Below are 20,073 nucleotides of genomic sequence, written 5' to 3' on the forward strand. Positions count from 1 at the left end.
GAACAGTGTGTCTGAGAGGGAACGCTTCGCCGTTAAGTCGGTTCTCCAATGGGCACGTTTGTACGTGTACGCTTGACGTTACGCGCCGCGCCGCGTTCGTGCTGACGTCATGAACGAGGATGAAAACTATGGTTGCCAACTGCTTCAAATTGTAGCAGAAATATGTGTCAATGGAAATGACAAATGAATAAGTGTAGAAATGTCAAGTGACAATTTAATTATTTTTGGCTATTGGCAGAGTAAATAAATGTATTAATGAATTATGTATTAAATTTTGTGTTGAGAAAGTGAGGTTATTGTGAATTTTCTACTGTACATTATGAACATTTCAGAAAACTTGAACAAATATTTATGTCAGAGCCATTCCATTATATTTCAATTATTGAATTGTTTTAATGAATCACGAGTTTTAATGAATTGTTTTACTGAATTTCATTAAAATTTTTGAAAATAATTTCTTTATTTCAGCTATTTGCGGATACAAAGTATTTTTCAATAGAGAAAAAAGTGTTTCAAAAATTATAATCCAGTTGAAAAGGAATAAAATTTGAAACAATTCATGACTATTAATACTCGTTATCAAATAAAAGATAGCACCCTTAACTTTAGATAGCAGAAATATGAATGCCCCTTTATGTTTTGCTTATTCTTTAATTTGAGGTTATGTGACTACATTATTCGCGTTTTATACTTGTGATTCTGTTTTGAGAACTTTTAAGTTGACTTTTTCCATTTATATTGATATTTTCGCTGTAATTATTTCCGTGACTTTTTGAACCTTTTTTCGAATTGGCCATTCAACGACCTACAAATTAATTCACGAAGTTTGTTCGGTCATATGGGATTGTTTATCCCCTCGATATTTGGCAATGAAGGACGCTTTTGACTGGGAAATTGTCGCCCGCGGGTTTTTTGACAAGTGGGATTTCCCCAATTGTTTGGGTGCCATAGATGGCAAAGAGATAAGGATAAAAAAACCACCTCACTCTGGGTCAATGTTTTTTAATTATAAAAAATTTTATAGTTTTAAGCTTTTGGCTGCATGCGATGCGCACTATCGGTTTACTTGGATCGACGTTGGTGATTATGGTAATATAATTTTCTAAGATTACGTTATTGCAATAATTGCCTTTATTTTTAGTGTTCATCTGATGTATTTTCAGGATCTGTAAGTGATTTGTCAGCTTTTGTACATACCGATTTTAGTATCGCTCTAGAGAATAATGAACTTGATTTGCCACAAGATGCACCGATACCTGGAACAAATATTGTTATTCCATATTCTTTTATTGGAGACGCAATATTTCCTTTGAAAAGGTACTTGATGAAGCCATTTGACAGGAACCGCAGATTAACTGACAGGCAATTAACCTTTAATTACAGGTAAATAAGTAAAAATATTTATTTTCATTTATAATTCTAACTCCAATCTTTATGTAGTAGCAGGGTGCCTATAAGCAACCCTTACAAACTTTTTATTCTTCTTCAATCAATTAATTAATAATTTACCCAGTACAATAGTATGTGACACACTTATGCTTTCTGCTCAGATTAGCCAGGGCTAGGAATAGCATCGAAAATGCATTTGGTTTAATTTCAAATAAATTTCCTGTTCTAAAAAACAGTTTGGATTTTGACTTGGGAGCATCAATAACAATTGTGCAAGCATTGGTGTGCTTGGATAACTTTTTATTAACAGACGAGTTACTACTGGAGGAAGAAAATAGAAGGTATGCAGTACAAGAAATTAGGAGAAATGGCGAAATAAATTTAAACGAACAGGATAATATTGATGTTGCGTGGAATGTTTTTGAACAAAGAGAGATGCTAACTGAATATTTTAATTCAGAGGAAGGTGCCTTAGAATAAAAATGTAGGGTATATTGTGCAGACCTCAGACACAAGATTTTTTATACTTTTTAATATTTCTTTTAGCTGATATAATTATTTGATTACCATTTTACAAAGGATACTAAAGACACTCTAATGAAAACGATTTTTGAATCACATACTCGTTCACATAAAACTTATGAAAGTATGTCTTTAAATATAAAAATGATTGTATTTTATCAAAGTGAAATTTTTTTTACTGAATCGAAAAGGCTGTAAAATAATTATTTGTAACTCTTTTAATCTAAATTGAAGAAATTTTTAACTACACAGACAAAAAATTATTGATTCAAAAACAAGTATGTAAACTAACGGTCAGAATTAAAAGACTTCCCACTTTTTGATTAATGAAATACCTCATAAAACTAATATTATATAATTATAATTCAATGATAAAAAAATTATGTACCGTGGATATCCCAGTTACCGTCCACCTAAGACCTAGTTTCCGTCCAGTTTAATTTTCAAAATAACATTTATAAAAAAATTATTTTCTTTTATTTGTTTACTTAAACTAATAAGTCGATTGTGTGCCAAAAGGAATAAATTATTGTTAAAAAATAATTTAAATTACTATACGAGATATTTGTAAAATGGACGCAAACTGGGACATGGACGGTAACTGGTACATCCACGGTACTATCACATTGATAAAAATATAAATATTTATTTTCAAATTGAGTCTGAATCCTAACTGGATTATCTAATATTAGTTATAATTTTTAGCGTTATGTTTATGTAGAATTATATAAGATAGTCAAAACCCTACCAAGTTGTGTGAAGAATAGGGGTAATTTAAAAAAACGCTAAAATTCTCGATATTTTTTATTCACATATGATAATAGTTTTAAACATTTTGAAATTAAAAAGAAATAAAAAATCTTACAAATTATAAGCGTCTTTGGCATACAACATAACACTTTAAATGGACAGTTAACTCCATTCTTCTACAAATAATATTCTTTACATAACTTTAATTTAATTTTGGTGGTTTTCATATATAAATATTTAATGCCCTAACAGTATTAATTTATTAAATAAAACATATATACTTTTAGTATTACTGGAGATACAACTTTATGCCAAAAGTATTAAAATTGAACAGTTTTAATGGGAAGAAGTGCGAATATTTCTATTTCATTAAACTGATTCAAAATACTTGTTTAATAATATGCGATCATTTTCTTATTTTAATAAGAATTAAACTAAATATTTTTAATTTCTTCAATGTAACATTGTAGAAAAATTTCATGTGTACATGTGTGCAAATACTGATATTTCGATAACATTTTGTATATTAGAATTTTTGGATTTATTGCAACATGTATATAAATTTTTCTGTACAAATATAATATGGTAATAATTACAGATTAATTATCTCTGGTATGAAAATACTTGTTTTATTATTTTTTGAATAATTTTGAATAACTTTTAGTAAAATTAATGCAATGACATTTTGACAAACATAAAAAAGAATTTTTAAATTTTCATAAAAATGTAAAGTATAAATGAAAGAGTAAAAAAATAAGCTTTCATAATATTTTTCACATTTCAACAAATCGTGTGTTCATGAAATCACATCTAGTTGTTACTATTTCACAAGGAATAAAATATTTATTGGTTACTCTTTTTTCCTTCAAATGATTCCATTGTCTCAAGAATTTCTTCCAGTATCTCCCTTTGATCATTGAGAGAAAGACGTAGGAATTCCCTTTTAATAATATTAAAAAAACCGTTTGTGGTGTTAAGACTAAAGTCCATATTTTTTTGTTTGGAAGCATTTTCACCTTCTGTTTTCTTTAAAGATTGTTTCCAATCAATGTACTGAGTTATTATAGCTGTTGCTGCAGACAACTTTGAATTTGCATGCTTCACTGTTTCAGATACTTCTTTACCGATTGAATCTTCGTTTTTCTTTTTTTTTAATGCAAACTTGTCCCAAGTTGGGACAATTTTCTTCGTGAATGTTTCTTTGTTTGATACTGCTGGAATAGAAGGCGATGGTTTTGGACACTGGGTTTTATTCTTTGCTCCTAAAGATGAACTGGAAAGCATTGATCTCGGTACGAACGAAGATATTGAAGGCAGAGAAGTATTGGATTTTCCATTTGACCTTGGAATAGTTGTGGTAAATTCATTAGAAGATGAAGACAAACTTGTTGATGGCGTTGGACGATTTGTAATTAATTGCAAAGGCGATGATATTTGTTGAGTACTGTATTGGACAATGTTGGAAGCAGAAGGTGAACACAAAGATTGAGAAAATGATGTAGATGGAGATACTACAGTTGATGAGAAGCATACATTTGGTCTTTTAAAAGCGCTTGTAGATGAAAATGTAGAAATCTTGAACGGAGTAAAAATCGAAGAAGTTGGTGGAGAAAAACTCACAAAAGGTGGAGACGTTGTTGCTATTGTTAATGAATTTGTTAGTGATGATTTTGAAGCACCAGTTAAAGAAGTAGCAGAAACTGTAGATACATTGAACATCTGAGACGCTGAAGATGAAATAGTTGTAATTGCAGTTGTTGAAACTGTTGATAAACAGGACGGTGTCCTTAAACCGCCAGTGCCGGAGAAAGTAGAAACACTCGGTGAAAAAGAAGTCTGAGATAGCGATGAAGATAATGTTAAAGGCATAGATGGTGTAGATTTCGATGTGGTAGAAAGTTTTTTAAACTCAGCATCTTCAATAATCATTTCATCCGCCTCTATTGGGATCTGACATTCGTACACATGCCATCTGGTGTTGAAAAATGTAACTAGTTTTGGATAACTGTTTGTGTCACTTGCAATTGTAGTTCCGCTGTCATTGTTAATTATTTTATCATTATGAATGAAGCTACATTTTTACCGCGTGAGGAATCTTCCTGCAGAATTAAGTGTTCTGTGAGAGGCTGTGGCAGTACTGTAGCGAAAAATTTAAGCGTAATTTTCCATAAATTTCCGAAACCAAAACCAAAATTACACGATTTACACCACACTTTATAATGTGCCCGGCTTGCAAAACGCGTTCACCTTCAATAAATTTTCGTTGAGCAGGATTTGTACCTGCCCATGTGCAAATACTGTCCATAGAAATGAACATTTTCTGCATCCCATGTTATTCCCATGTAAATTCACTAAAAGTGTTACCCAATTTACGCCATATTGCTTTAGGCCCCGCCCCCATGTCAGATCCCAATATCAAACAATTCATATGAATTCTGTGATCCTGTAGTTATAGATGCAACTGGAATAATTTCTGTTGATGAAACGTTGACCTGCTTGAAAAACTACCTATTGAATTTAACCATATATTTTAGTACATAAGGAATAATATACAGTATGGACTATACAACACAAAAAATTATTGCAAGGACACTTTGAATTAAACGTCAAAACATTCCACCTAGGTTTAAACAATACAAGATCAGTGATAAAATAAAGTATATGTAGAAAATGAAAATTTAATTAATTGGAAAGCTTATAAACTGTTGCGTAAAACTTGATTAATTACTTTCTTATGATAACGAAAACAATTCCTGTAATTTTTCTTCTTTCGTACAATATACTCAATTCTTGAAATAGTCTAGACAATTTGTAGGAAATTTTTAATATTCATACCTAATTATCATGATAACTTAATATTAATAAAATAATAATCAAATGTAAATTTTTTAAATTTTAGACAATTTTTGTAGATTAAAAAAAAATTTGCATAAAATATATTTTTTTTAAAGACGGGTGTATTTATGGTTTTCCTTTAATGTCATTTCAACAGTTTTCGACAGTAATGTATCCCTGTGTATATGCAACTTATAAACTATATGTCTTTTAAAATCAGTGTAAAACTTCCAATACACTAAGAAAATATTATATACTTTATAGCACGCGCCTTCAAATATTGCCAATGCATGTAGACCATTTATTTGGTGATGATTTGCAGTACAATTCAATGCATTTCTATTACATTAAAAATTCCATATTTCTTTCAAAATTACTTTATAAAATCAACTATAATAATATAAAATAAATCTACCTGTGATATGATAGGTGAATAACATAATTTGATTATTAATAACATGCATTCTGCAGCATTTTAATAAACGTACTATAGGCTAGATAGAATTCCTTCTTCAGTGTAAATATTGACACTAGTAGAAATGTATGAGTTATACAGTTTGAGAATACCATTTACTTCAATTATTAAAGCGGATATTGTTAATTTTTATTAGTTATGAGCCAAAAGTTTTTAACGTTCAAATGAACGAAATTATTTGTACAACTTCTTCAAATTCGAATTATTATAAAATAATATAAATACGAATTTATTATAAAATATTGTTTTCAATATCTAAAAAGAAATCATCAATTTAATAATTGTTTTATTTACTATTTTACTTTACAATTCTATAATAATTTTTAATCACTTATAGATTGAAAAAAATATTTCGTTCATTTGAGCGCTTAGAACTTTTGGATCATTATTAATTTGTTACTATTTAGTGTTAATACATGTAATATATGAGGAAATTTTATCAACTAACCAGAATGTTGCATCTCCAATTCCATTTCAGTAGAAGGCATAGCAATATCCACTTGCTGTTGTGAAAAACAATTCTGTCCAACATTCTTAGGACACGGAGTTCTAAAATTAATAAATTTGTATATATATTCGTTCATTTGACAAGAAATCAAATATAATTAATAATTGATTAATAATAAAAATGTATTAAATAAATTACTTTTTGTGACAAATGAATGGATCTAGAAATTTCATATGTCTGTAATATGACCAGTTTTGATTATTCTTCTTATGTCTTCTCACATATCTGTCGCGCAGTTGAAACCATTTCTCTTTAGCATCTGTTCAAAAGAATGCATTATTTGCAGCGAAGAAATAATAACTCTCAATTATAAAATAGAAAATGTCTAATTTAATTTTCAATTGAGGGTCCAGATCAAAGAACCGGTTATAATTTTTTTGAGCTGAAAATCATTGCCCTGATATTCGAAAATTAAAAAGTTGTAAATCACAATTTTTTAATAAAGAAATTGAAATTCCAAACTATTTTTTTATTCAGAGGTCGAGAATTTTGAGTCTCAAAAAATTATAACCGGTTCTTTGATCTAGACCCTCAATTGTAAATATTAATTTTAAAAATGTTAGAAAGAATATGTACACATACCCATGTCTAATTGAATGTTATTATCTTGTAATAGTGCGCGTAATTCATCCCATTTTTTTCTCTCTTCTGCACATTAGTCACTTTTTTATGTGGATTATAAATTCACTCTAATTGTTGCACAACACCAATAAAAAATACTACAACGTTATCTTCTTTTTCTTCTTGATTCAAATTCATTTTTGCGTTGACAATATCAATATAATTGAAAAAAATCAACTTGAAAGTTTCCAAAACAGAAACACAAGTGTAAAACACGCATAATGTATGCACATAACCTCAAAGCAGAGACAGTGTTACTGTTTCAGCATGGCGGTTTTGTACTGGATTCAAATTTTTAGCGATAAATTCAAATTAAAAATAATAAAAATGATTAAAAATTCTCCATTAACATTCATTAAGTGTTATTTAATGATCATATGATTCTTTTCTATAGTTTCTATGAAATTATAAGGTAAAAAAATACTTAATAAACATGACAGAAAAAATATGTCATTTTCTATCTCATTGTTTCCGTCCTCAAATCTAGATCACTAGATGCAACTAAAAAGTACTAGATCAAGTAGTACAATTGTACTAACTGTGGCAACACTGAGTAGAGAATAAGCAAAACCTGCAAGGGCTTCCATATTTTCGAAAAGGATACAATCTCATATATATAACCTACTTGCATAACTGTGAAAGTACCTTAAAGTCTTAAGAAACCAGTAACTAGAGGGCAGGAGAGAGTAAAAATAAATCAATGTGTTGGCTCCTTTCTAGTAATCAAGTGTTTCATACTTGGGTTTTTAAATCATACACTTTCTTCATCAGTCATTTACTTAATTTGATACATTTATAAAAACAGTGAATGAAATTGACGAGAACGAAATAATTATTCAACTAGTTTCGGAGTATAAATGTATATACGATAAATCATCAGACAGTTTTAAAAATAATGTGGAAAAAAAGAATGCCTGGATCGAGATTGCAGAGAGAGTGAGCACTATAACAGAAATGGAAATACATGGTATGTTTTCTTCAGGGGTCTATTGTACTAAAAAATTTCTTTAACTTTATAAAAAGTGTGTAACAAAAATATTTTTTGAAAAAGTATTTTTTAGACACATCAGGGTTGATGCACCGGTTTTGGCCATGGAACCTGTTTTGGCCAACCTCACATTTTTTTTAATTTTACTACTCTTCTGTTATTTTCATAGCATACGTATATATTAATTTACTAAATAATTACTATTTTTTAAAAACTTAAAATTCAAGAAATTCATAAACTAAGAATAGCAATGGATCTATTAAGAGCTAGAAGTAAGTCATTTTTTATAATTAACATAAAAAAATTTTTCATAAAAAGTATGAAAATCCTTAAAGCGGCCAAAACTGGTGCATCTACCCTATTTTAAGTTTAATACGTATTAAAATAACAAAACAAATTCATAGTAGGGGAGGATGGGGCAAGGATAGTTAAGCGGTAAGGATAGTTAGTTGCTGTTATGTTTAGACGGCTTGCTCAAAATTCGCGTCATTCATGGTATATTTGCGTCTTAACACCAATAGATGATAGTAAAAATTGGAAGTCAATCTGCCACCATTTGCGAAGTCAGGAGTTTATTTTTGTAAAAAGTCTGTTTTGCTAAAATGTCAACGTAGTGTTTATCATACTGTTTTCTATATTAGGGCTTCCGAATATTTACTTTCGTAAGTGTTTTCCGGAGTGAAATTTCCTGCTGAACACGAATATCGTATTTATTTTCAAATTAATTAACGTCGTTCCTTAAAATTTAGAAAAAACTGAAATATGGGCTCATGGGGCAAGGATAGTTAGGGCTATTACGGCTCGATAAAATCCTGCTAATGCGACTGCAAATTATAAAAAAATGTTTAATTTTTCTTTATATGTTGATATACATAATGGTATGTAATTATATACGAAAAAAGAAGCTTATTGACCAAGAAATTGGTGATCATCTGAAGAAAATTGGTTAAACCTCAGATTTTAGTTCAGACGAATTTTAATGCAATAATTGATATTTAGAAAATGTTCAAAACATGTTGTTAATACTTGATATATCAATATTGAATAGTCTAAATCCAATAAAATAAAGAAACCGAAAATTTACTGATTTTCTATGACAATTTTAGCATTTGGATTCTTTTAACTATCCTTGCCCCGGTACCGGGGCAAGGATAGTTGAAATTTTTTTTTTACTTTTTCATTCGTATCTCGTAGGTTTTGCACTCTACAGCAAAATAATGTATAGCAAAATTATAGCCAAATAACCAGGTTTTCTGAAGATACTATTCGATTGCTGATATATATTTAGGTTTGGCCGCTAGATTTGAAAAGGTCTTACCTAACTATCCTTGCCCCATCCTCCCCTACTAACTAAATAGCAGTAGACTGTTTTACAGTGGTATATTATACAACAATTCTTTTTGAAATTAATATAAATAACGACATCGGAAATATTGTCATAAAATAAAAAAAATGTCAATGCATTTATTTTGGTTTCTTCCCAGTAAACACAAGTAACATGCATGTAATAGTTGTTGTTGGTATTAAATTGGAATTTTTAAATAATTCAATTCATAACATTTTTTTACACAGATATTAAAGCCAAAAAAATTTGGAAAAATTTGAAACAAGCGTACGCGAATGAAAGGAAAAACATTGTTACATATGAACAATCAGGGTCAGCTGCAGCTGAAAAAACGAGCGACTGGATATACTACGATTCTATGAATTTCATCCAAATCTACGTAGATCATGTTAAGTAATACGAATTTTTTTGTATTAAAAATGTATTAAAATTATAAAATTATTAAAAATGTTTTAAATAAATTTTTTTCTATGTATTGTAATGACATTACAACTTGTTTTCAATATTTGGTACACGGTCTTAAGAAAAATAAGTTGAAAGCAAATCACTTATAGGTTATGTTTAGTATAGTTCAGCATTTATTGTATATAAATAACTTGTAACATTTTATTTAAAATAGAACAAGGAGTAATTTTAAAAAATTCAAAGAAAATCAAGAAAGAGTGGATGACAATATGTGGTATGGAGATACTGATGAGTGTCATGAAATTACTACTGATGAAGAAGATGAGACATCAGAAGATGACATCGTTGCCAATCTAATGCAAGGTTTTACAAAATTTTTTTGTTACTATATTGCTAATATTTATAATGAAATGGTCTAGTTTTGATATACAAAAACTTTTCTAATTTTTATTATTAACAATTGAATATCATTTGTTTTATTCTAATAAATTTAAAATGCACTGTAAAAGAAAAGACATTAACGATTAATAAATTTTAGCCGACAACAGCTCATCAGTAGCAGAGAGGACGATTGACTGTCGATCAACTGATTATCTTGTAGAAATGAAGCGAATTTGGGACAGAATTCCGATTGAAAATCAAAGAAAATGCTTCTTCAAAATAGAAAAAATTATTGAAAATAAATTGAAAAAGGAACAAGGTGAAAAATAATAATGCAATTTTAAAAAACTTTTCATTTTTTTAATAAATAAATTTTATACGACATTTATTATAAACGTCGATTTATCGATAATAATATAAATATGCATAAAAATAATAATGAAATAAATTCAATTTCATAATAACATTTATTGAAATTATTATTATTTATTGTCCTTTATATTTATAATAAACATCAGACGTGGAATTTTGATTCTAACAATTTTTTTCGAAGCATAAACAAATTTAATTCAATTTTATATAAATATAAATATTAAGATCATTAAAAAATCCATTTTTTTCTGTTATTTAATACCGAGTATTAATAGTCACGAATTGTTTCAAAATTTATTCCTTTTCAACCGAACGATAACTTTTGAAACACTTTTTTCTCTATAGTAATAAAAAACAATTTATGACGAGTCATTCTATTATATTTTGAATAAGGTCGTTGCCGACTAATTTAAAAATTTTTTTTTAAATTATAAGAGGGTTTTGAAGAATTTTTGAAGAATTGTAACTAAAAATTTGGAAAATAATTGAATTAGAGAAAAATTTAGAATTGAAGTTTTTATCAGGTTAAAAGAGAAAGTTAATATTTTTGATGGAGATGAGAAAAAAGTTAGGGAATTAATGAATCAAAATTTTGTGAATCGTCTAGAACGAGTTTTTTTTAGTACCTATATTCAATTTTGTGATAGCTACTTTTTACTACTTTTTTCAGTCTTAAAACTACTTTTTGATATATTTTTTTAAATCAAATATCGAGGGCGAAGCCTGGGATCAGAAAAATTGAACCAAATTATTTCAGAAATTCAAGCTCTTTATTGGATAATCAAATGAAAAGTAATAAATAAATATTACTTTCAACGCTTTTATATGAAGTTTTTTTTTCTTTAAAAAAAATAATTCCTTTAAGTTCAAGAAAAATAATTCCTAAAATGTCTGGAAAAATATCACATTTTAGCCTGGAAAACCTGGAGAAGTCAGGGAATTTTAGTAACGGAAAAGCGTGGCAATAGTATTTTGCCAGAATGATTCTAAAGGTATTAGGATGATTGAACAAAAAGAATTTTTTAAATATTTTTAATTTTTATCATAAAATAAGCATCCAAATGTAAGAGAAAATATATAATTTACTATGAAAATGTGAAAAAAATGTTGGAATTTAATAAGAATGTTCTCATTATTATTATTATCAATTCATATTGATAGAAACAATTAAAGATACAAAATATGTTGCACTTTCATATTAAAGGAAAAATGATTTTGAAATTCATCTGTCATAAACCTGAATTTGCACATCCATTAGATGGGAGAAAGATTAATTCATTAATTTGAAAAAACGCTAATAAATATAAAGTACCTGTGTTTAACTTTTATTTTTTCTTAACACTTTTTTCCCTTTTTTCTTCATAAATGTGAAAGAATAAGCAATTAAAATTGGCACTTTGTTTATTTTCACTATTTTCAAATGTAAATAACTTTCTTGGAGAAAACTGAAAAATTACAAAACTTGGGCAGTATCTAATTGATCACTAAATACACATACTGAAAAAAATTCTCTGTGGTCCAGAAGCTACTTTTCAAAATAATATCATTTAAACTTTTCACTATTTTTAACAGGTTAACATATATGTAATTTTTTAAGGACGAAGTTAGGTCTTCTTATGGTTAATCATTTTGAACCAACTTTAGTTTTATAAAATTCACATGGTTTTAACCTGATAATAATGGTGAAAAGTTTAAAGTTACTTATCTTGAAAAGTAGCTTCGGGACCAAAGCGAATTTTTTTCCAGTGTGTGTATTTAGTGATGAATTAGATGTTCAAATTTTGGAATTTTTCAGTTTCTTCTTAATGAAGAAGTCTTCTTCTTAATGACTTCTCTTTCTAATATTTAATAGATGAGATTTACAAATTTAGATTATTTGACAGGTGAACTTAAAAATCATTTCTCATTTAACATTTCTTATCAATTATTGTTTCTATCAATTTATAATAATAAATTAAATCATTCTTAATAAATTGCAATAATTTTTTTTTACTTTTTCATAGTAAATTATATGTTTACTCTTATATTTTCTAATAGATGCAAAAGTGATAGTTGTAAGGACCTCATATACTTTAGATGCTTATTTTAAAGTAAATATTAAAAATATTTAAAAAATTCTTTTTGTTCAGTGATCCTTGTACCTTTAAAATCATTCTGGCAAAATATATCTTTTTAAAATTAGTCGGCAACGACTTTAGTCGAAATATAATGGAATGGCTCTGACATAAATATTTGTTCAAGTTTTCTGAAATGTTCATAATGTAGGGGAGGATGGGGCAAGGATAGTTAGGTAAGATATTTTTGGATCTAGCCGTGAAATTTAAACTGGCATCGGAAAAAGAATAGTATCGTTGGAAAGCCTGTTTATTTAGCTACAATTTTGCTATACATTGTTTTCTTGTAGATTGCAATGCCTTCGAGATAATATTGGAAAAGTAAAAAAAAATTTTTAACTATCCTTGCCCCACTAGTGGGGCAAAGATAGTTGAAAATTTGTTTTTACTAAGAATGATACAAAAAATCATGAAATTTGATTTTCCATTGTTTCAAGGTATCGAATTATATTTGTCAAGACTTAACAATAAAAATTATTGTTCTAATTAAATCGAATCATGTTTAATACAACTTAGCAGTTAAGGATGATCATTTTTATAAAAAAAACATGTTTTTTGTGAATTTTTTGAAAAACAAAAAAATTATTAAATCGCGATCCATAAAAAGCAATTAGCATTTCGTTTGCAATTAAAAAATTGTGTTAGCCAGACATTACCTTGTCATAAGTATTACAACAAGGCACTAACTAGTTTTGCCCCGTGAGCGCTTTTTTCGAATTATCACAAATTTTTAGTACAAAAAAAATTTTTTTTTAAAAAACGAATATGATATTCGTTTTCAGCACAAAATTTTACACCAGAAAACATTTACGCAACCAAATATATTTAATAAATTATATCCGGAAAAATAAGATTGAATAATAAAAATAAGGTGAAAATATTTTAGCAAAACTGAGATTTAACACAAATGGGCACGTAGCTTCTACAAATAGTGTCCCCGCAAGCTCAAATTTTTTACTGTTATCTTTTGGTGTTAAGACGAGTGTACATGATAAATGACCCGTTTTTTTGACGAGCCGTTTCTGTATTAGAGCCACTAACTATCTTTGCCCCTTAACTATCCTTGCCCCATCCTCCCCTATAGTAGAAAATTCACAATAACCTCACTTTCTCAACACAAAACTTAATACAACATCCATTGACACATATTTCTGCTACAATTTGAAGCAGTTGGCAACCATAGTTTTCATCCTCGTTCATGACGTCAGCACGAACTCGGCGCGGCGCGTAACGTCAAGCGTACACGTACAAACGTGCCCATTGGAGAACCGACTTTACATACAATCTTCTTTCTCTCTCGCGCAATGTCGAGGGACGCGCGGGGAGCCTTCACTCAACGCGTTCAGTGAGGACTCCCACCCATGGCTGCAGAAATATTATTTTAATTTCCAATCTTATTATTTTAATTTCTATTTTAAATTTAATTTTTAATAATTTAAAATTTAACAATTCTTTTGCAACAATAATATAAATACTTTGCGATATATTTAGGATAATATAATAATACATTTTCATGAATAAAGAAGTAATGATTTTGAAACGAAATTCGCACTTGTTGCGTAACACCTGATTATTAAGTGTATGTATCTATTCAATAGCGACTCGCAATGTTGCTAAAAGGTTTTCGGACGATATTTCGACTGTTTACCATTTAATAAGATTTTAGCACGATTTATTAGCTTCAGGAGGTTGTGGCAATGTTTATTATCGAAGCCGCAACTTTCGCAAAATTGCGGTTCGCTAACTACGGAACTTACAAGTTGGTAACATTGCGACAAGGTCCATTTGCTTCTTAAGGATGACAGAGTCATGAATCTTCATTCTGCAACCTTCGCAAAATTGCGGTTCACTAGTTATTCACGAGTTTCGTCTGCAACGTCGCTGCAAGGTTATTAGTGTACTACAATAGACGCGGGTCTTGCAACAACGTTATTGACGAAGTTACAAGAATTTTTATTGAAAATAAAAGAACAATCAATCAATGAAGATTATAAAATTATTACCCCTCATTAATTGATATATTCTTAAAATTCGTGTTGGCTTCAAGAGCTTGCTTCATATAAATTAAATTTTTTTAAAAAGGAATAAAATTATTATTTTCCAAGATGCGAGTTGCCTAATAAAGTCGCGTTATTTCTTTACATTGTTTCGCTGGCGTCCCGAAATTCCTGACGGTAATATGATATTAGAGTTGCTACAATCTAACTTGAAGCAAATCTAATAATAAAGAAAAATAATTTTAAAATAAAATAATTCTGACATATTTAATTAATAATTTTATTATTAAAAATTTAATGTTTTAATTTTATTTAGGTTGCCAAATAAATATTGGCGTAACAGTGCATGTTCCCCACTATTTTTAACTTTTTGGAATCACTGTTTTACCGACGGAACAGAGTCAATGTTTTTAAAGTGAATAGTAGTTGAACCAGACCTGAGTTAAACGCACCTTGGATACGTAACCTACTTCACCACTGTTAACGCGAGAAACACGTTTTTGTCATATAGTCCGAGTATATTTTAGATAGTAAGTATATTTTTATATTTAATTATAACAATCTTATATTTTGGATACTATGTGCACTGTAAATTAAGTCTTTTTTATTTAAATTACGTTTCCTACGTTAAAATTGATCAACATATTGCTTACTTAACCATCAATTATGAAACCTAACCTTTAAACTAACTTAGTTGAACTAAAATTAATTTTTCGTTATCTCGGATATTGGAAAGTAGCGACGATGATCGTTGCACGCCGCCGGAGATTCGGAAAAAAGCAGAGGAAATTAACAGCGATTTGCTACCGAAGCAGTGAAAAGATGCATACGAAGATGCGTACAAAAAGTTCGTTCAATGGCAAGAGGCTAACAACGCAATCACGTTCGCAAACTGTTTGAAGGTTTATTTCAAAGACCTATTTAAAACTTACAAACCATCCACTATTTGGTCTAAATATTCTAAATTAAAAAGTACGATTCAAATTCATGAAAAGATTTCGATTGATAGTTATAAAGAATTAGCTGCGCTACTTGGACAAAACTCACGAGGATACAAATCCAAGAAATCGAAAGTGTTTTCTACTGCAGGAGTAAATGCATTTCTTGAAACTGCGCCAAATGAAATTTATTTGGCAATGAAGGTAAGAATTAATTACTTTAAAATTAATTACTTTAAAAAAATAAATAAAAATTATTAATAAATATGTAAAATAAATAATAAAAAGCAATAAAATAAATATAATTAATAAATAATAAAAAAAATCGATAATAAATAGCAATTTACATAAAAAATAAATAAGAAAAGAATATGATATAGAAAATTGTAATATATAAATAAATTAATATAAAGGTACCGTAAAATGAGGTAAAGTCGGCGTTTGCGGGTAAAGTCGGCCGGCGCTTTAAACACTTACTTAAATATTGTATTTCATTTATTAATTTACATTAATTCTAACTACATTTTTAATAAAACTCGGATTTCTTTTGGAAAAAAGTAATAGTTAAACTTTAAAATGATTTAAAGCGCCGGCCGACTTTACCCTCAAACGCCGACTTTACCTCATTTTACGGTACCTTTATATTAATTTATTTATATATTACAATTTTCTATATCATATTCTTTTCTTATTTATTTTTTATGTAAATTGCTATTTATTATCGATTTTTTTTATTATTTATTAATTATATTTATTTTATTGCTTTTTATTATTTATTTTACATATTTATTAATAATTTTTATTTTTTTTTTAAAGTAATTAATTTTAAAGTAATTAATTCTTACCTTCATTGCCAAATAAATTTCATTTGGCGCATCTTATCTTTGTTTATGCTGTTGCTAATTAACAAACGAAAAATGGGATAATACTTAGAATCTCTTGAAGAGGACCTAATAAATGAATAATATAAACAATAAATGTAATAAATAAATATAATTAATAAATTGCAAACAATCTATAATCAATAATCTATTTGATTTACAGGTTGTTCTTATCTTTGGAGTGAGTGGTTTTTGCCGAAAGCACGAAATTTATTCGATTAAAGATGATCATCTCAAGAGACAGGGAGAGCTCTTTGAAGTTATCATTCCTGACACTAAAAACAAGGTTCCAAGGAGATTTTTTCTCGACCTGAAGTTTGTCCCAATTGTTGAACAATACCAAGCTCTCCGACCTTTAAACGTGCTAAGGGACAATTTTTTCCTGCAGTACCACAATGGTAAATGCAGTGTGCAAGTTATAGGTATAAATACAATAGGCAAAATGCCTAAATTGATTGCACAATTTTTGAAGTTGTCGAATCCAGAAGAATATACAGGGCATTCCTTCCGAAGAACGTCTGCTACAATTTATGCAGATACGGGAGTTTCCACAATGGAGTTGCAGCGTCATGGAGAGAAGTCCGCAGCAGTGGCACAAAGCTACGTAGAAGATTCCACTGAATATAAAAAATAACCGCCAAACGAATTTCCAACGCCATAATTGATCGATAAAATGAAAATTCGGAAAATCCCAGTGTTCTCTTGGAGAAACTTAATGTTAGTAATTCTGAAAGCTTTAATTTAAATGTAAACAATCCTTCACCAGGAAAAATTGTGATTCAAAATTGCAGCAACGTAACTATTAATTATAACTAATATTAACTTTTTTACAGTATTAAAGTCAACGTTTAGTTAAAAAAAATTTAATCTTGAGATCAAGACTGACCCCTTAATTAATGTTACCAAACGTTAAAGCTTTAATAAGCTAAAGAAAAGATAAATATAAAATTCTAAGCGTGGAAATGTTTAATAAAATGTACAAACATGTTATATTTCATTTTAACAAATAAAGTTGAATATTTATAATATAAGTTACCTGACGTAACTTGTGTGAACTGCATTTTGAAACTCGCGCCAGTTTCTGGAACTCGTTTAAAAAACGCTATCAGTTCACACTTGTTACGAAATGTACTATTTTGGACAAAAAAATTAAATTTACTGTATAAAGAATTCTTTGAAAATTCTTGTGTTGGATTTTAAATATTGATGACTGCAATAAGCCTACAAATTTTCAGGAAGATCCATCAAAGAGTGTTGGAGATAATTTGTACACAAGATTTTGTGACATACACACACACACATCTGGACTTTTGTTTAAAACTTCAAATATATTTATTCTAGGTAAAAATAAGCCCACATAACCCATTTTTAAAAAATGAAAAATCGTCACGAATACAAAGCTTTCTCGGCAGGAGAGGAAGAAAAATGATTTAATATATAGATTTCATTAAAATAAGAACTTTATAAGGTTAATCGCAAGAAAACAGTTTTTTTCCCAACCAAAATTAAATTTACAATGAAATGAATTTTTTGAAAAAAATGTAAATATATTTGGAATTCCGTGTGTCAGATTTGAGGTATTCATGACTGCAATAAGCATACAAAATTTCAGGACAATTCGTTAAAACGTTTCTGAGATAGTTTGTACACAATATTTTGTGACATACACACACACATCTGGACATTTACTCAGCACTTCAAATATATTAATTCTAGATAAGAATGACTCCTTGTAACCATTCTTTTGAAAAATTGAAAATCGTCATGAAAGCAAAGCTTCTTCATGAGGAAGCAAAAACGAATATTTTTTTATGAGATTTGAAATTAAAATATGATGTTTTTCTAATTCATATGATTAATCTATGTGTAAATTTTAATTTTGAATCATATCTGTACATAAATCACTGAAAAACGATGTGAAAAAAACAAAAATTCTTGTCCAAGTGACGTCATGAGGACGACAAATTAAACATTTTATTATAATAGGAGATATTTGTCTACTCTAAAAAAATCGATTCAATTTGTCTGAAATTCATTATTCGGGAGTTTTTGGGGTGCAGGGTTGCGAGACCGTACCAGAATTATGTAATCGTTCCTTAATTTGACCTTTTGTACCATGTACCATCCATAGTTTGTCACGTACCATAATTTTGAGTCAGTCATTATTTTCAAAAAAATCGAACGTTTTTTTATAAATTACCCGTGGATGATCGTCAAGGTACGGTCACATTATTTCATGCATGCATCGTGCATGCATGCAGAAACATTTAGCAAGTCACACTTCAACGAAATCTAGTGAATGTTTAGTAACTTTCTAGTTACAACCGAAATTTTTGGAAAATTACTAGAGATTTCTTTGAACTGTTACCAGCCAAATATTTCTGCATGCATGCATCATATAGTGTGACCGTACCCTCACTGTGCAAAAAATATAAAGACCCCATCACATGACAGCGTAAATATAAAGGTAAAGAGCGTGAAACCAATAGGAACGCTCTGTTAGAGTAACACATCAAGAAATTTGAATGAAAATAAGGCATTTAATGGTTGTTAGTTTGAAAATGAGGAAACATGTGATATTACGTTTGATTCAAAATAGAATTTTTAATTTGTTCAATTTTAAGATTTTATATTAGATTAAGAGTTCCTTTTTACTCAAGTTGAACTAATTTTAAAAATTTTGCCAATAAATATTTAACGTTAAGAACTATCAATTAACAAGAGCATAATACTGTTAATTTATTATTAATATTTATTTTAAAAATTTGAAAATCTACGGAACTGAATTTTTTTTCTTTAAAAATTTTAATTAACAAGGGCATAATATTGTTAGTTTATTAGTAATATTTATTTAAAAATGTATAAAAATAAAGAAATTATTCTTGAGTAACCGTATTAATAAAATTTATCTCAGTTTAAATTTGAATTTCGCGCTGTGTACCATAATGTACCATAAGTTTGATAGGTCGAGTCCATAATTTTCTTTAACGCATCTGGCGACACTGCCGTCTACTTTTTCTGTCTCCGACGGGCGAGTATACTTACAATACGCCTATCGTTACAGCTGGACACTCAAATGTCACGAGGACGATTTGGAGATGAAAATAAAAAAGCTGAATAAACACTTTTAATGTTAAAATAATTTGAATTTTTTGATATTTTTTTAATTTAGTAATTAATATTAAGAAGTTAAGTTGAATTTTAGTTAGCAATAAAAACATTCTTGACAAAAAGTATATTTGTAAAATATATTGCAATTTTATTTTTGAGGCTAGCTACGTTTTTCTTATATGAAAAATAAAATTAATATTTACAGAAAAACTTATTCTTATAAAGACTAAGATACAAAAAAATGGTCAAAACTTCAGAAGCACTTTACATGAAACAGTTAAGAATAAAAAATTAAGGAAATTTGACAAATACTTAAATTGCTACTGCTCTTGCAAATAAAAAAACTGCAATAAATCAGACAGTTTTTGAAGAAAACTATTCAAATTGGGCACGTTTGACGCACAATTTTGTACGCTTGAATATTACATGAAGAGAAAAAAT

General features: G+C 28.6%; 1 protein-coding gene across 1 annotated transcript in view; it reads right to left on the bottom strand.

The window, feature by feature from the left end:
• Positions 1 to 20,073, bottom strand: part of LOC127285560 (uncharacterized) — a 153,092-nt gene that overhangs the window by 76,349 nt on the left and 56,670 nt on the right. The gene's annotated exons all lie outside the window — the stretch shown is intronic.

Source organism: Leptopilina boulardi, unplaced genomic scaffold (genome assembly GCF_019393585.1).
Source record: "Leptopilina boulardi isolate dan_hultmark-lab unplaced genomic scaffold, ZJU_Lbou_2.1 LbouV2_335, whole genome shotgun sequence".
Taxonomy (NCBI): domain Eukaryota; kingdom Metazoa; phylum Arthropoda; class Insecta; order Hymenoptera; family Figitidae; genus Leptopilina; species Leptopilina boulardi.